At 33.5% G+C, this 19,590-nt stretch overlaps 4 pseudogenes; all 4 read left to right on the top strand.

Annotated features, from left to right (window-relative positions):
• The first annotated feature begins 915 nt into the window (after positions 1–915).
• LOC148587744 (cysteine-rich receptor-like protein kinase 25) lies at positions 916–1,548 on the top strand (annotated as a pseudogene).
• Positions 1,549–2,273: 725 nt separating this feature from the next.
• On the top strand, positions 2,274–5,684 carry LOC148587743 (toll/interleukin-1 receptor-like protein pseudogene; annotated as a pseudogene).
• A 1,117-nt stretch (positions 5,685–6,801) lies between these two features.
• LOC148587742 (cysteine-rich receptor-like protein kinase 26) lies at positions 6,802–8,859 on the top strand (annotated as a pseudogene).
• Positions 8,860–14,250: 5,391 nt separating this feature from the next.
• Positions 14,251–18,533, top strand: LOC132175175 (cysteine-rich receptor-like protein kinase 29; annotated as a pseudogene).
• The last annotated feature ends 1,057 nt before the right edge of the window (positions 18,534–19,590 follow it).

Below are 19,590 nucleotides of genomic sequence, written 5' to 3'. Positions count from 1 at the left end.
AATCTTTCCAAAAAAAAAAAAAATTGATAAGCAAAAGGCTGTGCGAAATTCTTCATCAATAGCATTGAGTGCTACAAGTGTTTCAAAAAATAAAAATAAAAATAAAATAAAATAAAATAAAAATAAAACGAAAAAAACATGCATTTCAAGCCAAATCATTCATTAGAAATTTTGGTTAAATTAAGATGCTAGCCAGTTGCCATATCTTTCATAAAATTTACTGATGAAAAAAAAAAAAAAATTGAAAATAGAACTTTAGCATTATGATCCTAATGTAGTTCAACATTCAAACTTTCAAGGATTATACAATGTTTTTGAACTGCGCCTAGTGTTTAATCAATTAAAAATTGAAATATATATAAGAAACATTAAAAATTGAAATATATTAAAAATATATTTATATTAAGAAACATTAAAAAATAACGTTGGCTTCGTAAAGTTGAGTCTTTTATTTTTTTTAACACCGAATTAATACTAATTTTATTTTTTATATATTAATTTAATTTTCAATCTTAATATATTTCTAATTCATGTTTTGGCTCCATCAATAAGAAGTTCTTGTTTCATCCTTGGCGATAGGGTTTACGGAATTTCAAATGTGGACTGATCTGCATATTAATTGTATTGTTTTATTTTGAAGTTTATAAATTAGAGAAATTAAAATAAAATTAATTTTCATGTCTAATACACGAATATATAGAAAGAGAGACATGCCTGCTTGCACACGCACAAATAAAATATTTTCTAAATTATTATATATTGCATGTTGAAATCAAAGTTGGAATTGAAAGGAGGCATCGAATTAAATTAGGATTGATAAATCCTTTCGAAAATTAAAGACTTTTAAGTTCTATCTAACTAGGAAAGAGTTGACAGCATAATGTAATTATAACAACAGCATATATATATACGTAGATGGAAACAATACTGGTGATCGGAGTGAGTGGCGTACGTGAAACGTACTGTGATGGAAAAAAGGGATGGGGAGGGAGACTGGCTTTAGCGATCAAGAAAGCCGGATGATTGCCGTAATTGCCTCAATGTCGCCATAGATAATCTCACACTAGAGCGTTGTCCCAATCAGAAGGAAGCAATAGCATGGTATGACGAGTGCATGTTACGCTACTCAAACCGCAACATATCAAGCACCATGGAAGCTACTCCTGAATTTTCTATGGGGAACGTGTATAACGTATCAGGCGATGCTAAGGCTGACTTCAATAACATCCTCTTGAGCTTGTTGGAAAGCCTAAGAGATGGAGCTGCGGCAGGTGGTTCTCTTCGTAAATTTGCACTAGGACATGCAGCAGGACAATAAATGCACTTGTGCAGTGCACTCCTGATTTGTCTCAGCAAGATTGCAGTAATTGCTTGAGTGGGGCTTTTGGAAACTTCTGGAAGTCTTATGGTGGGGCAACAGGAGGGAGAATTCTTAGACCCAGCTGTAATTTTAGGTACGAGACCTACGACTTCTACGACCGCACAACTGATGCACCACCACTTCCACCAGCACCAACAGGTACCAGCTGTGGACGTGGTAATGCTTGAAACATTGTAAATTATGTGATTATAAGTTGTGACGAGCTTTGTGGTGTTTGATCATGAATTTGTTGTTATTAAGAATGTTTTAATGCATGTGAACATATTTCTGGTTTTCACAGATAAGGGGAGTCACAAAACTTTAAATGCGACCATTTTAGTTGTGCCTGTTGCTGCTTTTGTGGTACTAGCCATCTTCATTTGCATCGATTTAGCAGTGATGAAGCCAAAGGAGAAACTAGAAAGTAAGTTAAAAAAAAAAAAAAAACAGTTGATTATCATCTGTTATTTGTTATAGAAGAATTAGAATTTGAATCGTCGCAAAGTAAATAACATCTGGAGTTATAAAACATGTGCTCGTCGTATGGGAATAAAATTCACCTCCTAATTATAAAAATAAAAATAAACAAAATTGTGTTAAAAATAAAATAAAATTAAGGGGTGATTCAGCCACCCTAATAAACCAAAAGGGGTATGGTAGCCAAACCATCCCTACAGACTAAGGGTGGTTCGGCACCCCCAAATGCAAAATGGGGGTTATTGAACCACTCCCACTAGCTATAGATTAGAAATTTGCTAAAAAAATCTAAAAAGAATTGAAGAAAAAAAAAATCATTATAAAAAGAATTTTGATTTGGCAAAAATATCCTGGATGTACTCCTCCTCTAAAACTCACCAAATTGTCTCCTTTTTCAGTCCAATCAAACTCAACCACAAGGACTAACTCTTTTTACATGACTGCGCCAAGCCTTCTATCAACTTCTGAATGTCGTTGGGACGTCTTCCTAAGTTTTAGAGGTGAAGACACCCGCAAGAATTTCACCGATCACCTCTACTCCGCCTTGGTACGAGCTAGAGTTCGCACTTTTTGAGATGACAAGGAGCTTCTAAGAGGAGAAACCATCTCTACCGAACTTCTCAATGCAATTCGAGGATCAAGGATTTCCATTGTGATTTTCTCAAAAGGCTACGCTTCTTCTAGATGGTGCCTTGATGAACTTGTGGAGATTGTGCATCGTAGGAATACCATGGGCCATACTCTTTAGGGGTGTCAAAAATTACCGGGGAACCGGAACCGAAACCGGAAAACCGGGAAACCGGAAAACCGGAAACCGGGAAACCGGGGTCCCGGTTCCGGTTCCGGTTTGAAAAATCTAAAAACCGGGTACCTCGGTTCCGGTACCGGTTTTTGGTACCCGGTTTTTACCGGGAATACCGGAACCGGGTTTTCATTTTATTTAATAATATTTATATATTATTATGTTTATATATTAATATATATATATTATATATATTAATATTTTTTACACTTAGGTTTAGGTTTAGGGTATTTTAAAAAATTAAATTTTTATTTCTAAGGCCCAAATAGGCAAAAACAATGATTTTTTAGGATTTTTGGACTTTTTAAGGTTTATTTTTTAATTATTTGGAACAATCACAACAAAGTCCCTTTAATTTAGACAAATAAACTAATAAATTTTTTAAAAAATGAGCCAACTTATGAAATTTTTTTTTTGCTTATTTTAGGCCCAATACCTAAAATAAGCCCAAAAATCAATTTTTTAAAAAAACCGGTTACCGGACCGGGTAATACCGGAACCGGCCGGTAACCGGGACCCCGGTTAACCGGGGTCCCGGTTCCGGTTCCGGTTTCTCAAAATTGAGAACCGGGGTACCCCGGTTCCGGTTCCGGTTTTGGCCCAAAACCGGGAAACCGGACCTGGTTGACACCCCTAATACTCTTCTTAGGGGTGCAAAGGCGGGCGGTTTTTACCGCTATAACCGCCAACCGCCTAACCGCTTAACCGTCTAACCGCATTAACCGCTAACCGCCTAACCGCTATAACCGCCTAGCGGTTAGCGGTTAGCGGTTATTGGGTCTACTAACCGTAACCGCTAACCGCTAACCGCCTTTTTATATAATATATTTTTATAATTATAATTATAAAAATATTTATACATATAACATAATCACTTCATCATTAAATCACAATTTTTTTAAAAAAATAATTAAATCACAATTTGAGTATTAATATATTATCACTATAATTTATATGATTATATCATATAATCACTTGGTCATTAAATCACAATTTTTTTTAGAAAAAATAATTAAATCACAATTTGAGTATTAATATATTATCACTATAATTTATATGATTATATCATATGAGATTAATCATTAAATCATTTGATTATATAATAACAAATTATACATATATAATATGACATAACTCATAAGTATACCAATTCATACTAATACAACAATTAAATATCTAGAGACTTATTTCCAATGTATGTTATATATGTTATAAGTCTATATAAGTCTACATATGTATATGAGTAATATAAATATATAATATAAATACTTAATCATATGATTCAATGACAATTCAAATACTTTATTCAAGACTTCAAGTGAATCATATTATTAATGTACAATGATAATATGATTCGTATAATATCAAATTAAGTAATTGACATTGGATTAAACAATGACCAATGTGTTACTTATAAACACAATTTAAGTATTAATGTATTATCATTATAATTTTAGTAATTTATATATTATCACTATAATTGATACGATTATATCACATGATGACTTGATCATTAAATCATATGATTATATAATAATAAATAATACATATATAATAAATAATACATATATAATATGACATAACTCATAAGTCATAAGTCTACAAGTTAATCATATGATTCATGTACAATGATAATCACATTGATTCAATTGAATTAAACAATATATTACTTATAACTACAAGTCTACAATTTAATTAAAACATTATTAGATACTTTAGGAATTTAGGATTTAGGAGTTTGAACATTACCATTTACCATTAGATATTAAGTTCAATTCAAAGAAAAAAATTATAAGTAAATATGATAAGAATTTAAATAATTAACTGGTTATGATTTAATATTTAAGGAAAATTTTTTAAAGTACAAGTAAATGTAAATTTTGGGTCAAATATATTTGATTTTTCAATATAGGCTCTTTTTATAGCAATTGGGCCCAAGAAGATATTAAAAATACAAGAAAAAAAAAATGAGGGTAAAAAAAAGCCAAAAAAAAAGAAGCTCAAAAAGCCCTAAAGAAAGCCCAAAAAGCCCAAAAAAAAGCCCAATTTTAAAAAAGCGGTTAGCGGGCGGTTATCTATTTCGCTAACCGCTAACCGGCGGTTAACCGCTAACCGCGGTTAACCGCTAGGCGGTTAGCGGTTGCGGTTAGTAAAATCTACTAACCGCTAAGGCGGTTACGGTTAGCGGTTATTGCCACTAACCGCTAACCGTAACCGCCTTTGCACCCCTAACTCTTCTTCCCATATTTTATCACGTGGATCCCTCGAATGTCCGAAAACAAACTGAAACTTTTGCGGAAGCATTTGCTAGGCATGAAGAGAAGTTTCAAACCGATATGGAGAGGGTGCAGAGGTGGAGAGAAGCTCTTAGTAAAGCAGCGAAATGCTCCGGCTTAGATCTCAAAAGCATTGAAAATGGGTATTATGTTGCGAACTCTTGTGCATTTTCATTATTTTTTGTTTGTTTTTTCCTTTTTCTTTTCTTTGAATTTTGGACGAGAATTGATCAAAGTAAAGTTGAGCTATAGAAAAGAAAAAATAACCTTATCCTTTTTTTTTTGGTTTGCGCATAGGAGTAAACAATATTGACAAGTCTCTTGGGAGAGGTCAGATCTTAGTTTTAGAATTATTGAGTGTTGCCTTTAATTTAGATAGAATGTCATACGCTTGAAAGAATGTTATTTTTACCATAATTTCCATAAAACAATTACTAGCTTTCTCCATGAAAAATTATTTATGGCATGTCATTGCGTAGGGGACAAAAAATTATGTAAAAATATACTCCAATGATATTCTTGTTTAATTTGATATAAGTTAGCTGATTCTTATGACATCTTAGTCTCGAATGATTGGGATGATGGTACCCTATAAGGACTCATTATTGATTTATTTTTTCCTTTTTTCTTTTCATGTACTGACTTTATTATTCTATTTTTCATTTGAATCATAATAATCATGTATGAATCAAGATTCATCGAGAAGATTGTTGAAAAAGTTTTGTGTATGGTGATCGTCCCTACTGACCTAAATGTTGCCAACAACTGATAGGAATAGATTCTTGTGTTGAAGAGATCGATCAAAGTCTTTCTAAATCTTAGAACAAGTGACGTTTGCATTGTGGGCCAGCATCTATGAGATGGGTGGAAGCAATACATACAACTACTCTCACAAATGCTTTCTATAACAAAATATGTGTTGTATTTGAAGGAAGAACCTTAAAAAGAAAATTCAGAAAAGCCCGATGGCTTAGTTCATTTACAAGAATAACTTCTGTATTAATGAGCATCAATTATGTGCAGTAAATCTTACAAACATACGCTATTAATTATTTCAAATATTATATTAATATGAACACCTTCTTTAGAAGTTTTTTGTGCCATGTATTATATACATTGATGATGCTCAAATCATAGGCAGAGCAAGAAAGATTCCAGGAAGTGTATTTAAACTTGTGAAAGAAAGAATCAAACTCAAAAGACAAGCCAGATTGGGAGGCCGGGGGATGTAAATGCTAAAAAACCGATCTTCACATGCAGCCCAAAACAAAAAAGGCTCACTAAAAAATTAGCCTTACCGGCATTTCTGGTGAGAGTAATGAGACCCTGTTTTTGGTTCAGACCAACGATTCTACAGGGTCGGCTCAAGCTGGTCCCCGGCCGCAACCTACATATATAAGACTCTAATTAATAATTTTTTGCAATAAATTTTCTTTAAAAAAAAAAAAAAATTGTTTACGGCCTAATATGATAAAAATTTAGTAAATACTAGTTTTTAATTATGACACATATATGGGTAAAACAAATACTAATTGGAAGTCATTTGTTTACATTCATGAAAAGTCTCAACGATCATAAATTCTTGGAAAGTCATAGTTGTTTACTTTTTTTTAAACGTCTCATTTGACATTCATGAACGCCTCCAAGGTGGATAATTTTTTCTCCAACCTCAGTTTGTTTGCATAAAGTCATCCAAGAAGACACTAAGCTCTAATATCAATTGATCGACGCCGGCAGAACTAAGATTGTTGTGACATAATATAATACATAGCAGCAGAAGTTAGGAATTGAAGTCTGAAAAAAGGAACTCTGGGAAAGAGAAAATAGAAGATAGGGAAGAGAAGTTAGGGGTTGACTTTTTCTTATTGCAAAGTAGCAAAACCAAAATGAGAAGTCCCCTCCAGTGAGAAGATAAAAGGGGAGGTTAAGAAAGCCATTAATTTTCCCTACGTACTCCGACTCTTTAGACTGAAATACCATTGACCCATAATTCTTTTACTCATTTTGCCAAATTATATTCTGCATGCAATAAGATGATTGTGGCCTTGGTATACATACTTTGGCCACTGATTTTCTCAAATTTTAAACCTTCCCTTCTCCAACAAATATATATATATACACTGCCGTTTCAATTAAATATTTTCGTAAGCTTTGGGTTATCTCAAAGTGCACGATTGATTTTTCTTAGCCCTTGCAGTGGTCAGAAAGGCAATATTTACATAGAAATTGATGGTTTTTCTCCATAAAAATTTCAATGGAGCTGCCTCGATCGCCTAGCTATATATATATGACGACTTAATTAATTACTTGGCAGAAATTAAGCATAATAATTGGTTTTGGAAAGTTCGTTGGGTTCACTTATAATTTAGAAAAATTGTTGACTTCTTGCTAGGTGAAGCTGTGGATGAGATACTCAACCAAAAAAAAGGAGCTGTGGATGAGATTAATTAGAAATGTGGAATCTTGCAATTTGACTTTGGCATTATTAGAGATGCAATAAAAAACTTTTCTGATGCAAATAAGCTTGGAAAAGGTGGATTTGGTATTGTTTATAAGGTGATGTGAATTTTTTTTTTGGTAATATATCAAGTCTTTGTGAAACATGTTAAATAAAAAAATTAGAAGTTGTTGAGTGTTAATTATGCATTATTCTAAAAATATTTTTTCAGGGTAAACTTGTGGATCGACAAGTTATAGCAGTGAAAAGGTTATAAAAGAATTCTGAACAAGGAGATATAGAATTTAAAAATGAAGTCTTATTGGTGGCCAAGCTTCAACACCAAAATTTAGTTAAGCTCTTAGGCTTTTGCTATGAAAGGATTTTAATTTTTGAGTTTATGCCAAACACAAGCCTTGATAACTTCATATTTGGTATGGCTGCACTTTTAAACTAATTTTATATATATTGCATTAATAGTTTATATTGGGTTTCATGTCTAGTGAGAATAGACTTGGCACATTTCACATCAATATAATTAATAATTATACACTTGGATAAATGCATAAATCCAATCAAATGTGCAAATTTGGATTGGAAGGAGCGCTACAAAATTATAAGACGCATTGCTTGAGGGCTTCTTTATCTTCATGAAGATTCTCGACTTCGTATTATTCATCGTGATCTTAAAGCTAACAACATTCTCTTAGATGCATAAATGAATTCAAAAATTTCAGATTTTTGTGTGGCAAAATTGTTTGAATTTGATCAAACTTAAGCCAGTACAAATAGAATTGTACGTAGGAACCTTGTAAGTATCGTTACAAGGTAGAGTTAATGCTTACTTTGAATCATAGAAACAACAAGAAAGTGATAATAACTATTTGTGGATGTGAAAAAAAAAAAAAGCTATTTGTGGATGTGCAGTGGATATATAGCTCTAGAATATGAGAGATATAAACAGTTCTCCGTGAAGTCTGATGTCTTTAGTTTTGATGTGTTAACTCTAGAGATGGTGACTGGGCAAAAAAATAGATGCTTTCAAATAGAGAGAATATTGTAGAGGATCTTCTAAGCTATGTAAGTATAGTTACCTTTGGGTTTAATACACTTTTACTCCCCCAAGATCGGTTAATTAGCCTAGTCATTAAAGTCTCCTAGAGTTGCACAACAGATTTTGGATCGAACCCTTACATATTGACAAAATAAAAGAGTCTTGATATTAATGTGTGCGCACATTTAAATTATCTTGCAGGTATGGAAAAATTGGAAGAAGAGGACAACTTCAAATCTCTTAGATCCCCCACTGAAGACCGGTCCAGCAACTGAAATAATGAGATGCATCCACGTAGGATTACTTCGTGTTCAAGAAAATGTAGCTGATAGACCAACCATGACCTCAGTCATTCTTATGCTTAATAGCTACGATATCACTTTGCTAGAACCCTCACAAGTTGCAGATTTTAATCACAACATTAAACCAGACGTCATTGCAACAAGAGCATAATCTAGGGATGATAAGAGTCGCATGAATCTAAGAGCAGCTCTATATTCTCGCTTGCATGTTTGATGATCTTGAAAGGTAATACTATTGTTTAAAGTTTTATGTTTTATGTTTTCCGTTTTTTAATTAAGAGTATCGCACTATGTTGAGCGGCCGTCAATGATAAATTTGCACCCCCGCAATGTTGGGAATATAACATAAAATTACAATATGAAACATCCCAAGAAAAACATTATGAAAGCATAGGAAAACAAAAATTAGTAAGGGAAGATCTCACAATGCAAAATCGGCTACTATAAAGTGACATGCTAAACGAAATTAAGTGAACCAAACTTGAACATTTAATATTTAGCTCGATTACAGTCTTAAAAGGCAACTATCAACATCGATCAAAATGATAAGCAAAAATCTGTAAGAAATTCTTCATCAATCGCATTGAGTGCTACAAATGTTTCAATAAGAAATAATAATAATAATAATAATAATAAATAATAAATAAAAAAACCCAAAAGAACATGCATTTCAAGCCAAATGATTCATATTAGAAATTTTGGTTAAAGATGCCAGCCAGTCGCCATATCTTTCATAACATTTACTGATTATGAAAAAATAATAATAAATAAATAAACTGAAATAGAACTTTAGCATTATGATGCTAATTAATTAATGTAGTTCAACATTCAGACTTCCAAGAAGGGGCGGACCTATGTGTGTAGGTGGGGGAATGAATGTCCCCCTAAAACTTTCTAAAATTTTGCTACAGTATGTACCTTATATATATATATAGGGAGAACTTCACTTACCCCCTATACTTTCGCGCTTTTTGCAGACACCCCCTCATTGTTCAAAACCTCTCACTTTGATGTATCCAACTTTCGTATCCATTCACTTTGCCCCTTCCGTTAGGATTTTCTGTTAAATCCTAACGGAAAGGGTGGAAAATTACAATCGTGCCCTTATTTTTTATTAAAAAAAAAAATTTTAAAAAAAAAATTTAGGGGTAGAAAGGTCAAAAGTTAACGGTAGGGGGATATTTGAAAGGAAACGAAAGTTTGATGCACCAAAGTGAGAGGTTTTGAACAATAGGGGGGTGTCTGCAAAAAGCGCGAAAGTATAGGAGGGATAAGTGAAGTTTCCCCGTATATATATATTTCAAAATCTAGAAATTTGTCCCCTCAAATCACTGAAAAATGTCCCCCCAAATTGTTTTTTTATTATTTTATCTTCAGCCCACTCTCTCTCACCAAATATTCTCCAGTTGTCCGGTACTTGTCCCCACTAAATTTATTTATTTTTATTCATTTAATCTTCAACTCTTTCTCTCTCTCACCAAAAAAACTTCAGCATTGTAACATTTTATTCCTTTTACCATTTATCTTTGAGGAGAAGTTACCCTCCTGTGTCATTCCCTCTCATTTCAGTTTCTCTTCGTCCAAATACCTCCTCCACAACTCTCAACCCTTCCCTCGTTCACAGGCCAGGTGAAACCCAAACCTCAGGACCCACCGTACAACTACAAAATGACATTCACTTATTTGGTGGCTTTAATTTGATCGTTCGGCTCCCCATAGAGACACCACCGAAGACCCAAGAGAATCCCTTATATTAGCTCCATAAGTCTAACGAGAAATTTGTCCCTCTACACTCAAAATTCTGGTTCCACCCCTGATCATAGACCACTTGGAAATAGCAAGCTGGACAAATTGATGTGCTAGCTAGTCACAACGTATATATATGACTTAATTATAGCATTATTGGAAGATTTAGCACCCACTACGTAGACAACTTATTTCCACAATATAGGAACAACGATTTTGGACGGCCCTATCATATTCAAATAAAAAAAGGGAAGAGATTACGAAGTAAAGGCACACAAATTAAAGTGAGGTAAAATCTAGAAATTCCATGTGATTGTTTTTTTTAGGGCACTTTTCTACACTTCCAAACACCCTCTACTCCCCTAACCAAATCCGCAGGTGGAATTATATTCCTTTCCAAATTATAGTCACCACATGCTTCTTCTTTTTTTCTTTTTCTTTTTTTTCCCTTTTCTCTGTTTTTGTTGCACAGGTCATATCCCGTTTTATATTATATATATACGAGTAATAATATATAAGGAGGCCAGGACCAGAGTTCTCCCAAACATAATGTGACTTTTAAAATTATTAATAAATCAAAATTCAATAATGATCATCTTAAATTCAATTGTAATTTTAAAAGTCACATCACATTTGAAGAACTAAAAAAAAAAAAACTCTAGTCCTTCTTACTATTGACACCAATCATTTATCTTATATATATCATTACTCTTTATATACACTACATATGTATATATATGTCAAGGAATGCTATATACTATCATTTTATCTTTCTTTTTTTTATCCTCATAAAGTTAATGTGGCTTTTAAAATAATTATTGGATTTTGGATAGATCACCATTGAATTTTAATTAAATGGTAATTTTAAAAGTCACAAAATGCTAGTATATAGCATTACTCATAGTTTTAGTATCCAAAAGGCAAAAATAATCCCCCAAGTAATGGGCGCCCATGCTCAGGGTTGACCTAATAAGGCCCATCTCTCAAGCAAGACTACAAGTCTACAAGCAAGCCAGTCCAATTAGACCCTAGACAACAGGCATACCAATCCCAGTAAAACAATGTCTACATAAGGTCATAACCTGGCCACGTGTACCCGAACGCCCTGATATGTATTCTCAGATCATGAGGGAGCAATTGCCTAACGGAGTAGCGCATAGGAAATCAAATCGATTATCACTGGATTCTCTCCTCTGAAACAACAATCACGCGAGAAACACTCTATAAAAGGAAGGGAACGGTTCATTCACAAGGTACACATCATTCTCTACCTAATCAGCTTTTTGAAATATATATCATCCTCTCTCTCAATAAGCAAATCCCAACTTAAACATCAGAGTATTCTCCTCTTGGCACACCCGACAAGGTCACCTTGCTTGTCTTCCTCCCCATCCCAAGTTTTGTCAGTCTAAATTACGGTGTCCAATCAACTGATTCCTCGACTTCCAATCTCGAAGTGTCCTGGTTCTAAGTGGCTGTCTCATTTAAAGGTGTCATGGCCCAATGGGTATCTTAATACTCTAAAGCTTCACTTAATTCTTAGAGCATCTCCAGTAGCTTAGCTAAAAGATCAATATTAGCTATATTTAGCTATTATAGTTCATTTTTTAGCTCCAACAAAGTAGCTTGCCATTAGTTAGGATAGTTACATTGCTATAGTGAACAGCAATTTGAAGTTATTCACTGTAGCACACTAGATGAATAAAATATTGTTTATTTTTATTTTGTTTATTGTTTCTTTATTTCACATCTTTTCACCCAACATCTTTTATTTCTTTTAAACACATCTTCACATCTGCTACGTCTCTCTCTCAAACACAAAATTTCTTCACACAAAATTTATCTCTCTCACTCGCAAAATTTCTTCACATAGTTGGATGAAAAAATTTAATGCAAAAAAAAATTTATTGCATAGAAACGCATGAATGAAAACAAATCAATTGTAGTTGGATGAAAAAATTTATTTATGTTATTAATTTTAAGAATTAGTACCTGCATGTGAGATGAATGTTCCTCATATGTGTTTATTTTTGTTTTTATGAATGATTTATATATATGTGTTTGTTTTTCCCTTTAATTAAGTGTTGACAATAATATAATAAAACAAGATCGAATGAGAAATAATATTTTAAAGCAAGTAGAGAATGAAATAGATAATCTATTAGAGTGTGTAGTAAAAAACTATAAGTAAAGAATTGTACTTTTTCACTAGGTAAAATACCTAATACTGCTAGAGATTGAAACCCACTTCAAAAACCTAATAGTCAGAGAATATTTTAGCCCGTAGAATGTAATTCACCCTTCAGATTCCTGGCTTGTCCTCATCTGCTTCTGCTTCTGATTCAACCAACCATTTATTTAATTTCGTAGATTAGTTTATATTTCACCATTCAAAGCACGTGAAACGGCTTCATTAATGAAGCAAGTAATTAACACTTGCATGGACCACTCAAAGTATCATAGTTCAAGAGGGGTGCCAAGGGGAGCAGGCCAGGCAGGTCCCCTAAAATTTAATTTGATAACTAGTTGTATTTTGTATGTATCCCTATTTAATTAAATTAGTATTGCTCCCCCAAATATTTCAGCAGTTACTTTTTATATATCCTTAATTAGTTAAAAAATAAATAAAAAAATAAAAAAATAAAAAAGAAGAAGAAGAAGAAGAAAGGCATTGGACCCCTTATATATATTTGCAAGTTATCTGATCTTGTAAATTGAGTATAAGAAATTGATATAAGAATTTCAGTGAGACATAATGATAAATTATTTAATTTTGGGAAAAATACATTTTACCCCTTGAACTATCCACTCATTTGCACTTTGACCTCCAATGTTTAAAAAGTGACACTTGACCCCTCCCCAAACTTTCAAATTGTTGCAATTTGACCATTCTGACTTTTTTTTTTTTTTTTTTTTCCAAAATGCCCCTCATCCCAAGTTAAAAAATAATAATAATAATTAAAAATTAAAAAATTAAAAAAAAAAATTAAGGGGTGGCCGGCCACCCCAGTTGGGCCTAGGGGTGGCTTCGGCCACCCCCGACCGGACACCCCTTAATTTTTAATTTTTTAATTTTTTTTAAACTTGGGATATGGGCATTTTGGAAAAAAAAAAAAAAAAAAAAAAGTCAAAATGGTGGAATTGTAACAATTTGGAAGTTTGGGGGGTCAAGTGTCACTTTTTAAACATTGGAGGTCAAAGTGCAAATTGGTAAATAGTTCAATGGGGGAAAATGTATTTTTTCCTTTATTTTTTCTGGCCTGAACAAGAGAATGTACATATAGTATACGTACATTAATTTAAATAAAAAGTTTGATTTCTTTTTAATTATTCTAAAAAAATCAAAATCTCTCTCTTTCTCTCTCTCGATCTCTCTCTCCAACACAAAGAAAAAGAAAGAAAGAAGGGCATCACTAATCTATTACTATCTTCATTTTAATAAGACCCCTATTTTCCCCCATTTTCCACTAGATAATACAAGGTGACCATTAAGTAATATTGGACCACGCACGTCATTTTGGAGACAATAAAGTTAATTTAGATTTTAGGAATTTCTTGCTCCACGTACAGTAGTGTCATATCATATAAACCCTTCTTAATTAATAGGGACGCAAAGGGGTCGTTTATAAAATTGAATGGCTTTTCTTAACCAAGAAAATGCATGTAAGCAACAATGGTTGAATTTTTTTTAATTAGCTCAACAGTAGAGTTCCACCAACACAAAGTTTTTCAGTCACCCTTCTCCCTTAAAGCTTTCTTGGCCTAAATCTTACCGTTTTTATGAAAACACATCGCAATGGTTTCTTCAAGAGCACTCCAACTTCTGTCTGCAATTTGCTTGCTGAATATTGCTCAAGCCATTGCCTCGTCAGTCCTCCTACACCATTTATGTGTAGATAAGGGAGATACCTACAGCAGTGACGTCAACAGTACCTACAAGGCAAACCTCAATAACCTTCTCTCCTCTCTCTCCAACGCTGAAAATGCCTACAATTTCTACAATTCCTCTTATGGGGATAACCCCGACAAAGTATATGCAATTTCACTTTGTAGAGGAGATGTCAAGCCAGATGTTTGCCGTAGCTGTCTCAATGACTCCACAGTTCTTCTTACACGGCTTTGTCCCGACAAGAAGGAAGCAATAGCATGGTACGATGATTGCATGTTACGCTACTCAAACCACGACATATTTGGCGCCAAGGAAAGTGGTCCTGTGTTCCATTTGAAGGGCGAAAACGTATCAGCCGATGCGGGTTGATTCAACCAGGATCTTAAGACCTTGTTGGATAGCCTCAGAGGTCGAGCGGCAGCAGGCGGCTCTCTCCGGAAGTTTGTGGTCGGAAACACAGCGGTGGCGCGGAACTTCCAAACGATATATTCACTTGTGCAGTGCACGCCCGATTTGTCTGAGCAAGATTGCAGCACTTGCTTGCGTGGGGCTATTGGAAATATTGCTTATTATTGTGAAGGGAGGCTTGGTGGGATAGTTTATGGACCCAGCTGCAATCTTAGGTTTGATGTCTACCGCTTCTATGACTCCTCAGCTGATGAGCCACCACCGTTGCCACCAACAGCACAACCAGCATCTCCTCCGCCATCGACCAATACCAAAGGTATCTGAGTCCGTATAATTAAAAAGTAAAGCTATTTAATAGGCTGTTATATGATTACTATATAACTGAGATAACGTGACAATTAAAATCAACATTTAAATAAAGTTATAATCAGTTTTATAACTTTACTTGCATAATTCGTTAAGTTCAAAATGTTTTAATTAAGGTGAATAAATTACTGGGTTTTGCAGGAAAGAAGAGTAACAAATCTCGAACATCCATCATTATAGTTCTGGTTCTGGTGGTACTAATCATCTCCATTTGCATCTATTTGAGACTGAGGAAGCCAAGGGAGAAACTAGAAAGTAAGAAAAGAAATTCGTTTATTGTACTAGTTGTTACCAAAAAGTTAGAACTTGAATTGTTGCTTATTACAAAGGAAGTAACAAAATTAGAAAATATTTGCCATAGTGATATAGATGTGTTTCCTCAAGTACTAGGGTCGAGGTGATACTTCTAGGAATAAGATTTCGCCGATATCATGAGGGCAATTTGTTCGTGGTTGATGTGATAGTATATATCATGTGAACTGCTATGTTAATTTGTAAGGAATTTTGTAGAAAAAGTTGTAATTCTCCAAGCTAATTAGCATGTATTTTATATCGTGTTGATCCTCTCTTAATAATTAATACACTTATAATTTGGACAACCTTTGACTTCTTCCTAGACAAAGCTGTGGATGAGGATGAGATTAGAGGTGCAGAATCCTTGCAATTTGACTTTGACACCATTATAGTTGCAACCGAAAACTTTTCTGATGCAAATAAGCTTGGACAAGGTGAATTTGGTGTTGTTTACAAGGTAATGTCCGTGAAATTCTAATTTTTTTTTTTTTTTTTAAGTATATCAAGTATCCCAAAAACATGTTAAATACAAAACTTAGAATTGCCCAAGGCTTAAATAAGTTTTATTCTAATACATATATTTTTAGGGAATACTTTCTAATGGAGAAGTTATAGCTGTGAAAAGATTGTCGAGAGATTCTAGACAAGGAGATCTAAAATTTAAGAATGAAGTCCTCTTAATAGCCAAGCTTCAACACCGGAATTTAGTGAGGCTCCTAGGCTTATGCTTGGAAGGAAACGAAAGACTTTTAATTTATGAATATGTGACAAATACAAGCCTTGATCACTTCATTTTTGGTAGTTTTGCACTTTTACTTTTGTTAAGTTTTATGTTTGTCGGCAAATTTAGTGTCCAAACTTGTTGTGTTGTAAGTCTACGTTTAAGGTCTAAGTTGGCTCTTAAATTGAAGTTCAAAACTTGGTTAAAAGTGAAGATCATAAGAGGCCGTTTGCAACCTCGATTGAATGGCATTCTAATGAGGCAATTTTACAAGGTTTAGAAAATTCAAGGCAGAATGCCTTTATCGCAAGCCCATTCGAAAGGCATTTGAATGAGATCATCATGGCATTTTAAGAATTGAGTTCCAAGATTGAACAATGCTGAATTTACAATGTCTCAAAAACGGTCATTGAATGCTTCAATTACACTCACGTAGGAAGTAGGTTCGAATACAATGATGTTAAGTCAAATCCTAGGCCCTAGCTTGATCACAATGATGTTCGAACCGTTTTGAACACTGCATGCGATAAGTTGTTCGAAAATGTGACTTACTCCCATTCGAATGCAATAGCCTCATGATCTACGACTTTCACAAGACCTAGAGCCTATTTTTCATTGCTCTTGAAGAAGTTCCTAAACATCTTTAGGTCTTATACAATTTTTTTTCTTGTCTTGATTTTCATCAGTCAAAACACAGAAAAACCTTCAACCACTAGAGTTTTAGGTTGTAGCGGACAATGTTAATTTGTTCGTAAATGTGATCCCACTAGAAGGCTAGAATTTATGGAACTACTTCAGTGTGATGTGAGTGGATCGTTTGTCGTGTTTACAAATTGAGTCTTGGGAATTATAAATGTTTTGCAAGTAAAATCATTCGGTAACATAAATCTTATATAGTGGATGCATTTGGAGTTGACTAGCCCGCATAGTAGTTTTACTTTTGAAAGGTTCTTCAAATATTTCCACTTCGTTACAAAATCTGTGTGTAAATTTTCTTTTATGCTTGTTTTGATTTTGGTTTTGACATCTATGGTATTTGACTTTAAAGTTAATCAGTTTTGTCAATGTGATTAATAATAACTTGGGGTCTAAATTAAAAAAATTTAAGTTTAATTTTCATGTTGCTTCCATAGTTATCAATTTTAAGGTTGCATGTTGTTAAAAGGATAGATCTTCGACATTTTTTATTTCAATATGATCACAAATTTGGTTGAATGCATAGATCCAATCAAACGCGTACTTTTGGATTGGGAGAGGCGCTACAAAATCATAAAAGGCATTGCTCAAGGGCTTCTTTACCTTTATGAAGATTCTCAACTCCGTATTATTCATCGTGATCTTAGAGCTAATAACATCTTGCTAGATGCAGAAATGAACTCCAAAATTTCAAATTTTGGCATGACAAGATTGTTTACACTTGATCAAACTCAAGGCAATGCGAGTAGAATTATGGGGACCTAGTAAGTATCCTTGTAGCTAGAGCTAAATTTTATTTATTTTGTACCATAAAAACAATAATAGAATCCTAACAATTGTTCTTTAATATGATTGTGAATATGTAGTGGATATATGGCTCAGAATATGCAATGCATGGGAAACTCTCAATAAAGTCCGATGTCTTTAGTTTTGGTGTGTTAATCCTAGAGATGGTGACTAGGCAAAAAAAATAGTCGCTGCCGGACCGGAAAAAATAAAGAGGACCATCTAACCTATGTAAGTACGTGTTAGAGTGTGTTTAATACTGTGATTTCGCATATCAAAGTTACAATTTGAAACCAAATTATAAATGTATCGTTTAAGAATGCGTTTTTAAAAAATTGTGATTTGAAAGGGTAGAAAAATTTGCATTTTCAAATCAAGGCAATGGGGTGTATTTTTTAAAATGCATTATTTTAAATGCTAAACTATGATTTTACTAAATACTTAACTATATTTTTAAAAATTGCATTTTAAATTCACTATTCTTAAATCGCAAATTTTAAAATCGCAAATCCAAATAAACCCTTACATTAACTAGTATAGTGTTCTCCATAATATTGTGTGTGCCCATTTAAACTATCTTGTAGACGTTAAAAAACTGGAGGGAGGGGACAACTTCAATCTCGTTGATCCCACATTGAAGACCGGTCCGAAAACTGAAATAATGAGATGCTTCCACATAGGATTATTGTGCGTTCAAGAAAGTGAAGTTGACAGACCAACCATGGCTTCAATCATTCGTATGCTTAATAGCTACTCCACCACCCTGCCGCTACCCTCACCACCGGCAATTTTCATGAACAACAGCATTGAATCAGACGTGTCCTTCCAATGGGAGCATTATTTTGGGATAGCAGAGGCAGATTCAGGTCAATTATCCCAAAACTCAGCAAGCTTCAAGTACTGGCGGACTAATGTTTGATGATTTTGAGATGTAATACTATTATTGTTCGTAGTTCTTTTTCTTTAAGCTTTTTAATTAATTAAACACGGTATGTTTGAGTTACCATTAATGATATATTATATTAGTGAGCCAAGAAAGTTATCTCAATCAGATCGACTCGTTAATTGGATCCATCCATAGTGTTTAGGCATTTAGTAATTAATTAATTTAATTTAAAATAACAATATATGGAATAAATAAATCAATAATACATAGTTAAACAAAGAGAAATGCTAGGTTCCCTCCCCCCCAAAAAAAAAAATCAAAATTAGCTTTCAAATGATGTGTTATCATCTCATGTGATAAATTATTTTAGTAAATAGAGGCATAGGGTGATAAGATTAATACATTATTTGGGAACGATTTTAGCATTTCTTTAAAAACGATGATCAAAAGGCGGTTGTTGCTATTTCTACAAGTGTAATAAGCAAATAGTCTCTAAAAATAGTTCGTATGCGAGCAAGATTAATATGGACAATATATGATTTTCTTATATTTGTTGATTTGTCTTGATGATGTCCTTCTTATAATAAATAAGAGTGATGCTATAAAAACTCACACTTCCCACTCTCTTAAGAGGTTTTTTGGGATGCAAGTTTATTAGAAATTGTAAATTCTTTTATTGTTAGGAATGAAATTATATAATCCATATGAAATGCTTAAACTTTTTGAGGCATGTGCATGGTGAGTCGCTTGCAATTAGTGAGTCGGTGTCCAACAAATCTATTAGCCTTGCAACTCATTTGATCATTAAAGCAAAGGCTAAAATATTTTAAGTCAAAAACACAAAGAAAGGATAACCGATTTGCTAAATAAGAATTCTAGTATTCTCATAATTAGTCTCTATTTTCTTTGGATTGGTAGAGTTTTCTCTTCTCTATTCATGAATTACCTTTCTCCTTCAATATTGAGTTTTTCCTTACCATAATATGTTGTCAGAATAATCATAGCTAGTTACGCTTCTTTGACCAACTAACCTATGAGACTATCTAAAAGTCTAAAACAACTTATGGAGGTGGGTTAGTCACCTAGAAGA

The sequence above is a fragment of the Corylus avellana genome, chromosome 2, assembly GCF_965113065.1.
Source record: "Corylus avellana chromosome 2, dhCorAvel1.hap1.2, whole genome shotgun sequence".
NCBI classification, from domain to species: Eukaryota; Viridiplantae; Streptophyta; class Magnoliopsida; order Fagales; family Betulaceae; genus Corylus; species Corylus avellana.
The sequence above is the reverse complement of the archived record's forward strand: the minus strand, read 5'-3'. Positions and strand labels throughout refer to the sequence as shown.